We start from the raw sequence: 10,034 nt of genomic DNA on the forward strand, positions 1-10,034 counted from the left end.
AATTATACAATGACATCAGTTGATCGTTTACAGCATTGCATCCAAAGCCACACCATTTTTTCTGTGTTGTTCGTGACTCGAGTAGTAGATGTTGTGTTACCCTGATTGAAAGTGTCCCAATCTGGGGACTTCCGGTTCCAGTTTGTAGGGGAAAGATGCTGGTGAGAGAGCTCCCAGATTAAGTGTTAATTAAACTTTATTTGTGGACTCTCATGAAACATGTCTCAGTTGTTTCTGTTTGGTCCTGTATTCCAAAAATGATCAGCTCAAAGAACTCTAAATACGTAACGAGTGCAAACTCTGGCTACGCACATTGCTACTAGTGCTGCAGGGAAGTTAGCCTCATTTGCTAACATGTCCAGCATGGCAGCATGCTCACAGACTGCCGCCAAGCTGGAAGAACCCGCATCTCCCCCTGATCCAAGAAGCAGGTAAACCACTACAAGTCTCAACTGAATCACTACAAGCCACAGTTAACTCTTTTCAGACCCATTTTACTTTGGTTGAGTCCGTGGCCAGCGAAAACTTCGAGCGGCTAACAGCAGCCGAATCCACTGTGGAATCACTGCGTGTTCAGAACCAAAGTCTTCTGCATCGACTCGAGGACCTCGAGAACCGCTCATGAAGATCCAATCTCCGCATATTGAACATCCCCAAAGGCAGGGAAAACGGCAAAGACCCGCTCAAGTTCATGGCAGAGCTGCTAATGCAAATGATGGGCCCAGATGTGTTCCCTGCACCGCCCGAGTTGGATAGAGCCCACTGATCTCCATCATTCAGAACCAGCCAGAGTAACTCTCCACATCCGGTTCTTTGATCAAAGATCCAGTAAATAGACATTTGACATTTGTTATTGTTTATATATGCTCCACTACTGCTCTACAGGCTTGAACAAAAAAATATAAAGAATAATTTAATATGGATAAAATGGGAACACGCTTTATTAGTTGGAACATAAAAGGTCTAAATGGACCAGTCAAAATAGCCAGGATCTTCAACCATCTTAAGCATTTAAACTGTGAAATCGTATTCTTTCAAGAAACCCATCTACTGGAAAAAGACCAAACTAGACTTACCAAACCAAACTTGGGTTTTGCAGATATTTCATTCGAACTTTAATTCAAAAACACGGGGAGAAGCCATACTATTTCATAAAAGGATCCAGTTCAACGCAACTAATGTAAAATCAGACCCATTTGGTCACTTTATAATTGTATCAGGTCTTCTAATTCGCAAGCCTGTAGTCTTGGTTAATATATACGCTCCCAACTGGCATGATGATAAATTTATAAGGAAAGTAGTCTCGTTAATACCAGAGTTAAACTCACATCAGCTGATTTTTAGGGCAGACCTGAATTGTGTAATTAATCCAGTATTGGACCGATCTAAACCCACATATCTTAACCCACTGAAAATGTCCAAGACAGTTTTATGGACCACCTGGGTTGTGTTTATCCATGGTGTGCACTATAACCTCAGAGTCAATCTTTTTCCTTTTTTCCCCTGTGCATCATTCCTATATAATAGATTATTTATTCATTGAAAAAAATGTACTATCTTCAGTTAAAAATTTTTAATACTCAACTATATTAGAATCGGACCACGCTCCAGTCTTACTGAATCTTGCATAATGGTGGCTAAATTTAATGTGGTCCCAGTCAAGCATGTAAGTAAGATTCATATTCTGTAAGAATGTGTGCTACATTGAGACATGTATGAGTATGATTTGTGTTTTTGCAGCTTTACAATAATGGCATAGGGAAAAAGGAACTGAACTATGAAGCTCTGCATCATTTGTTCTTTGGCCATTGTATAGTGTTGTGTTGAGCTTGCTGGATAACTAAGTAGTAGAAATACTTAGTGAGCCCAGTACATTTAGAACGTTACAGACGTCATCCTCTGTTGCGTCAAAACAAAGTGACGGGATACTTTAAATGGCCAATACTGGAAGCCAGCCTCAACCAGAGGATTTATGGGGTTGGGAACCCTTGGGCTGGTTTGACCTATGAGGCTGGTCCATGTCAGTGGCTGGATTGTAGACCATGCTGCCTTGCCAGTAGTTCAAAGCTTTTCAACCAAACCCTTATTTTGACAGTGAACTATGGATATAGTGAAAAGAAGTTCATACTGTGGGACTAAGCAGAAAGGCTAAGACATTTAATTGGAAGTCTGCATGTATTTGATTACATATTTGACTGAATGAATACCTTTAGAAGACTTGTATAAGCTTCCAGTGTGAATTCATTTCTGTGTGGACCACAATCCAAGGTCGATATCAGTACATGACATTCCCGAAGAACAGTGTATCATGGACTCATGGTATGAGTATCAAATGCATTTACTGTAGGAATTTTGGAGTTTTGTGAGAGCAAACTTATGTGAAGTGTGTATTTCTGTACAGACCACAATTTGACGTCCCATAAAACAGGTAAATTAGAGTGCTATCGTATAAGTATCGTACAATATTCCTGAAGAACACTGTATCATGTAATCTTGTTATAAGGAACATGTGATATTACGCTAGGAATTTGGAGTAATGGAATGGCAAACGTGAAAAGTGTGAATTCTTTTCTGTATAGACCACAATTTGGGTTCCCATGAAACAGGCCAATCAGAGTGTTATCATATCAGACCACCATATTCCTGAAGAACACTCTGTCATGTATTCATGGTATGAGGAACAAGTGATACTACAACAGGAATTTGGAGTAATGGGATGGCAAACTTGTGAAAAGTGTCTGTGTACTTTTGCATATCCCACTGTTTGAAGTCCTACAAAACAGGCAAATTAAAGTGCTATCATATCCGACCACCATATGCCTAAAGAACCTTCTCTCTTGTACTCTTGGTACGAGAAACAAATGTTATTATATCAGGTATTTGGAGTAATGGGATGGCAAATTTGTGAAAAGTGTGAATTCATTTCTGTGTGAACCACAATTCGGGGTCGATATCAGTACATGACATTCCCAAAGAACACTGTATCATGGACTCATGGTATGTGTACCAAGTGCTAATACTCTAGGAATTTGGAGTATCGTGAGAGCAAACTTGTGTAAAGTGTTTTCGTTTCTGTACAGACCACAATTTGACGTCCCATAAAACAGGTAAATCAGAGTGTTATTGTGTAAGTCCACAATATTCCTGAAGAACACTGTATCATGTAATCATATTAAAAGGAACATGTGATATTATGCTTGGAATTTGGAGTAATGGAATGGCAAACTTGTGAAAAGTGTGAATTTTTTTCTGTATAGACCATAGTTTCCATAAAACAGTCCAATCAGAGTGTAAACTCTATCATGTACTAATGGTATGAGGAACAAATGATATTACTCTAGGAATTTGGAGTAATGGGATGGCAAACTTGTGAAACATGCACTCACAGAAATGATTCACGGCAGAGTTAGTTTTTATGCATTTACATCTATTTGATTTTATTTAAAAACTCATATTTTTTATATGTGTGCATTAAAATGAATTATTATCTACATAATTTAATCAATGCTAAAATATATTGAATGTAATTAGTTAATACATACTAACATGGTTTAAATAAAAAAGCTGTAAAACAAACAAGATTCTGTTATTTAAAATGTATGTGATTAGTTTTCATAGAATTTATGAGAAGTCAATGGAACGATGTTTTGCGCCAGTAGGTGGCGGTAATGCCCCTTTAAGCTGGTCGCCAACTGTCGTAAAACTCGAAGAAGAAAAATATTATGGGATGAACTTCTACTGGTATCCAGGCTCATGTGGGTGCAACACCGTGTGAGATGGTAAGCAATCCGAGACATCCTGTGTTCTTATCGTGCAGTTTATATCACACCACACCAATATCAATATATTTATGTAGTTTGTGATTATTTTTTAGCAGTTTATCTTGGTCGTGTTGTACTGGACAGTGCTAGCGCACGTTAGCAACACAGCTAACAAGCTAGCTGTTCGCTACATAGCATCTTGGCTAACTTAGTAATACAGCTACAGCTATACAGATAGCTTTGCTTCTCACTAATATTCTTTTTTTTTCAGGTGCCTAGTTTTTTTCTCTGTCTCCTGTCCTGTTTTCTCACATACATGTAGCAACATAGATTTAGTATGTATATATTAAATGATATACACATCAAAATGTAGTACATATTAATTTATAGTTCATGTGATATTAAAAATTATATTAGGGTGAGAAGTTCGGTCATCTGGGAGGGATGCCTCCTGGACGCCTCCCTCGGGGAGACCCCGGGGAAGACCCAGGACACGCTGGCGTGACTATATCACCCAGCTGGCCTGGGAGCGCCTCAGAATCCCCCTTGGAGAGCTAGTGGAAGTGGCTGGGGAAAGGGAGGTCTGGGCCTCATTGCTTAGGATGCTGCTCCCGCGACCCGAACCCCGGAGAAGCGGAAGATAATGAATGGATGGGTGATATTAAAAATGTTTACAATATCTAGCTGAAATGTTTAGAGTAAGCATGTTAAAAGTATAAATTATTAGATTTTACAATACAACAAAACTAATTAGGCTTACACAGTCTGATCTCAGACAAGGTTGGATGTATTTTCAGCTCATTTTACGGATAACCTAATTGATTTGTTGTTCTTTGTCTTCATTCACACAGGTGCTGTGTGAATGTGGCCTTGCAAATTGTGTGACAGTTCGTTATCTACTAGGTATGAGTTAGAACATTTTAGGCTAAGACATTTCCACCATAGCCGGACAGGGCAATATCCATGTGTATATCTAGACTGTCCTTGCATATTCACAAGCTGGAAGAAACTTCTGAGTCACATATATAGAACACACATCAAGTTAGAACAGCAGGTGCTCAGTCCATTACATTTTCATGTCAGACATTTAGGTGTGAAGAACTTTCAACAGAGAAGGAATACTTTAGTCATATTAATCAACACCTTAGGCAGTATGAAAATGTAACTTGTATGTTTGAGGGATGTACATATCAGTCAAACATATATGCCATTTTTAAATCACATAAAAATCGTAAACATAATCCACACAGTCTAAAGGATTTTAAAGCAGGTGTAGTTAAAGTCAGTGTTCAGTCTAGTCCAACAGATGAAGGGCCCAAGTTTACTGCGGACATAGATGGTAGACTGTCAGATGCAGATGCATATAGTGATCTTGATGATTCAGAGGACCTTCCTCAGATTGTAGAAAAAAAACTTTGCTCTCGAGCAGGTCCATTCAATATATCCCATTACTTGATTCTCCTGAAGTGTTGAATAGAGTTATTGATAGCCACAGAACACAGGACAGTAGCACATACCAGCTTGAAAACCAGCAGTATTGCTCCATAAGAGATGGTGTATACTTCAAAGAAAACCCTTTTCTGTCAGGTGATGAGGTAAAAATTTGTTTAACCCTATACATTGATGACTTTAAATTGTGCTATCCTTTGGGCACATCACGGAAGAAGCACAAGTTGTGCAGCATATACTGGATTCTCAATCATTTGGGACCAGGCTCTCACTCAGCAGTCACTTCTATTTATTTAGCAGTTTTGTGCAAGAGTAATGTAAAGACATATATGGATATAGAAAAATATTAGAGCCACTATTACATGATCTTGTTACATTGGAAGAGCACGGTGTCTATGTTTCAAAGCTTGGGACTTTTGTCAAAGGTACAGTGCACAGTGTTATTGCTGACAATTTCGGTGCTCATGCTTTGGCTGGTTTTATAGAGAGCTTTTCTGGGCGTTATATTTGTCGATTTTGTACTGCTCAGAAAGAAGAGATCCAGTCAACTGATTTTATTCAACTGAGTTTATTCAGTCTCTTAGAACCAATGAAGCACATCTAAAGACTGCACAGGAGACTGAAACAAGTTGCTTTGGAGTGAAGCGAGCTTGCCCTTTAACTGAGCATCTTAGCCATTTTCACGTCAGCACAGGCTATCCCCCAGATATAGTGCATGATTTATTTGAAGGGGTTGTCCCATTTGAACTAGCACTGTTTGAGCATTCTGATTTCCAAAAAGTATTTTAGTCTTGAGTCTCTTAACACATGTATCCTCAAGTTTCCTTTCAAGTGGAGTGACAAAAAGAATCGTCCTCACCTTATACCACACAACTATTCCAGTAGAAAGATAGTAGGTGGCAACGCCCATGAGAATTGGTGCCTTATATGTTTCCTCCCATTTCTGATAGGAGACCTTTTGCCAGAAGGTGAGCTTGCTTGGCAAGTGATACTAGACCTGAAGGAAATTGTAGAGTTAGTTGTGGCATCTGTTCATACCCAAGAGAAATTGCCAACCTTGATATCAAAGTGTCTGAGCACAGACAGAGACTATGTGAGCTTATCCCAGGTGAGACACTGAAACCTAAACACCACTATCTTGAGCTCTATCCACACTTGATCATGTGCATTGGGCCATCTTGTGGGTGTATGGACGATAAGATTTGAGGCAAAGCATAGTTTCTTTTTAAAGAAGTTGCAAGTCACAAATAATTTCAGGAATATTGCACTCACTCTGGCAACCAAACACCAGCACTTAATCAGTTATCACTTACACTCATCTAGTCTAGGCTTCAAATCTGGAAGTGACAAATGTCTCCACAGTCCCAATTGAAGTTCTGAATGAGGAGGTTGTAGTGGCTCTCAGACAGAAATATCCTGATATTAGTGAAGTTAATCTCACAAAGAATGTCACGACTAAGGGGATCAACTACAGGCATGGAATGATGGTTGTATGTGATTCAACTGCTGGAATGCCTGAATTTGCAGAGATTCTACAAATGTGTATAGTGGGAGATGAGTTGAGCTTCATAGTTCGTTTATATTTTTCTTGGTATCAGGATCATTTCAGGGCCTTTCAGTTGACTTTGTCACCAGATAGAAAGGTTGCCCTTGTTCAGTTCGGGGAGCTAAAAGATTGCTACCCACTTGTGGCCTACACTGTCAGATCCAGATGTATGGTGACCCTGAAGAGACACATCGTCATCAAAGCTATGATTTTCATATGCTACAATGCTGTGAAAATTTGTGCCAGCGCAATATGGTGCAAGATATTAAATGTCAGCCCAACAGATTTATAGACTTGCATGTAATTTAAAAATAAACCCCTTTCTTCTCAGCCGAGCTGGACATCCTGAGGTTGCAGTCAACTCTCTGAAGAATAAACGGAAAGGCCAGGAGAAGCCAGCAGCCAACATCAAGAAGCCCAGGAAGGCAGAAGTTAATTTCTGTCCAAACATACCCAGAGGTGAAACAAGAGACAGTATGGAGGCGGAAAGGGTGGCTCTTCTGACAGAGTTAAAAAAGAAGCGATTCCAGAGTTCTGAGACAGATGGCCAGCACTCTTTGATGTCAGTGAGGTAAGTGTGAATCTGAAGTGTAGTAACTTGATCCATTAATGATCGTCTTTACTAACTGTGAATATCTGTATCCTGTCTTGTGTTGTCTTTTACAGATTAACTTGGAGTTTATGCGACTGACAACTGTACCTCTGACCCCCAAATTCCTCGGAGAACTGGACCGTCAGACAGACAACCTGATCAAGGTTTTTAATGCCAAAGGTGGAGTTGCAGGAAGAAAGATCACCACCATAATGGCCCAGATGGATAATGTACATTTTAAAAAAAATTCTCCTAATCTGAAAAGCATATGGTTTGCGTAGCTATATGGAAAAGCTCATGTTAAATCAATTTCAAAGGTTTTTCTGGCCCTTTTCAAAATGACTGTTTACTAAATGGACTTAGACATGTGTGAGCTTTACCTGAGTTGGGTAAAGCAAGGTGATGGGGTGGTCAAGTAGGGAAATGTCAGTGACATTGTTAGCGTCAGCACTCGTGTTAGTGTGTCTGATACTGACGTGCATTTTTTTTTTCTTTTTCTAGAATGAAGACATCAATGTCAGGCGTGATTGTGTGAGCAATGCTGTCTGAGCATCTACCTCAATGAAGACCTGGACACACTGGTTAAAGAATACGTGGTATGTCAGCCTACTGTCCTTTGTGCTAGATGTAATTCCCATCCAGATGTGCCTGATATGTGGCGTTCATAAGAATGAGATAAGGACACATTGACCTTGACCACCAATAGTTCATCATTGAATCCAATGGGTTGTTTGTTTAGAATGAGAAATTCCGACAAGGCAAATGTTGGTAGTGCTGTCACTTTGTAGGAAGTAAATCCACTTGGTCCAGAGGAGCCTGAGGATAAAGTGGGCCGGATCCTGCCACCTAAATGCCCTCGATATAATGGGGACGACAATTCTCTCGTTCCTGATTCTGTATTTTTATATATCAGTATTTTTAGTTGGTGTTTTGTTAATTGTATTTTTTTTCTGGCAGGTCAAAGGCTTCATTGGGAAAAGAGCAGTCTCTGCAGTCTCCCCAGAAATCCCTCTCTATTAAAGAGTCACAAAACCTTAACCTCAATGGTGGATCAACCCATAAACATGTGAGAACAAGACAACTCTGACAATTATCCTTTACAGTAGTATTCATTGTTGTTTTCACCTCGATAGAGAAAAGTGCACAATTTAAGAGTAGGCTGTGTATAATCTCATGTTAACAAAAACACACAATGCATCCTTATGACTTTTACTTTCGTTCCAGATTTTTAGGAGGTGATCAAAGGTCTTAAGGTCATTGTTACCTTGAACTTAAATCCATCTCATTCTCATGAACGTATATATGCAGTGCTTTAAAGAAATATCTTTAAATGAACACTCATTTGGCCTAAGGATGAGCTGCTTAGATTTTGGTGGTGAAGGTTAGGGTCACACAGCCCATCTTTCTGTTCTTTATATTCCAGGACATTGAATCCAGAGAGGCTGAGGCAGACATTGCAGAGAAGACCATGGGCATCTACACTGTCCGAGCAGAAGGTTCATGGTCCTGATGGTATAGGTGATGGACGCTTTGCTGATGTTGTTGTGCTGGAAGGTGTGGAAGTTCTCCATAACTTGCAGAGTGTCAGCCATGCATGCATGATGCTTTATGGGCTAATTTATGCACTCAACCTGAGCTATCCAAAAAGCCTGAAGCGTACATTCGAGGTGTACCAGAAAATCTTAATGGACCTGGACTCAACCAGGCTTTCACCAAAAGTACACTCACTGAAACTCCAATTGCTCCAGTGATTTGGTTGTCAATAATGCATTTACACAGCCCCTGCTGGATTTTTTTTCAACCCCAACAGGATTTTGAACTTATTCCTTAGTTCTTGAAGTATACCTGTTTAATAAATTTGTATCTGTAAAGGATATTTTTGTTTCTCTGGTGTTGAATCATTTAACAGGGGTGTGATTGTGGCTGTGTTGGTGGGTTCAGATAAAAAAAAGTGTTAGCTGGCAGTGTTGTAGTGGCTCAGCTCAAGCCAGATTTTTATTGAATTGTTTCCAGGTTCCAGCTAGTTAAGTGTTTTAAAAGATACTAAAAAGGTGCCTCAGTTCCTACCAAAGCCTTTAGTCACTAAAGTAGTCTTTTTTTCTCTCTAAAACTGGAACTTGTGTTGTGAATTTATACAAGTCTTTAATTTCAGTCATAGTTATGTATTTTTAATTGCATGCTTTTAATATTTTTTGAGGCTTTAATGTTAAAGCTCTTGAATCAACAAGGTGGTCTGATTGTTTTGCATCATTAAGATTGTACTGAATGGAAAGGAATTGCATAAATGTGATGCATTTTTATTAATTTGGTTTATTACATATGCTTATAAGCATAAATGACATGTAATTCAAATAAATATGCTATTTGTTTTGTAGAGGGAACCTGATTTTGCAATTCAAACAATTCTTTATGTATTTTAAATAAAAACACATTAATATAGAGTAATTATACTTTATTAATACTGAATACATAAACCCGGGCATTATGCATTTAAAATAAATATGCTTTATTACACAAATTAATATGCATCATGTAACGTCTTTGATAGGTTTGTGTTAAAATTATCTAAAAAAAGTAAATGGGAATTGTCATGTAATAAAATTAAATCTTAAAAGTTAGGGTTAAATATTTCTGAGTGTATAAAAAGGCAAGAGACTATGCAGTCAGCTGTTAACGTGAAAATATT

At 38.8% G+C, this 10,034-nt stretch overlaps 1 long non-coding RNA gene across 5 annotated transcripts; it reads left to right on the forward strand.

Annotated features, from left to right (window-relative positions):
• The first annotated feature begins 3,697 nt into the window (after nt 1-3,697).
• On the forward strand, nt 3,698-9,224 carry LOC108414637. Of its 5 annotated transcripts, XR_001856892.2 has the most exons (7): nt 3,698-3,779; nt 4,613-4,664; nt 7,088-7,327; nt 7,423-7,528; nt 7,850-7,944; nt 8,306-8,414; nt 8,772-9,224. It is a non-coding gene; the product is annotated as an uncharacterized LOC108414637 (long non-coding RNA). The 5 variants fall into 5 exon arrangements; XR_001856893.1 differs by lacking the exon at nt 4,613-4,664 and having other exon boundaries at nt 3,709-3,779; nt 7,423-7,578; XR_001856890.1 differs by lacking the exon at nt 4,613-4,664 and having other exon boundaries at nt 3,709-3,779.
• Nucleotides 9,225-10,034: the final 810 nt, after the last annotated feature.

The sequence above is a fragment of the Pygocentrus nattereri genome, chromosome 24 (assembly GCF_015220715.1).
Source record: "Pygocentrus nattereri isolate fPygNat1 chromosome 24, fPygNat1.pri, whole genome shotgun sequence".
NCBI lineage: Eukaryota > Metazoa > Chordata > Actinopteri > Characiformes > Serrasalmidae > Pygocentrus > Pygocentrus nattereri.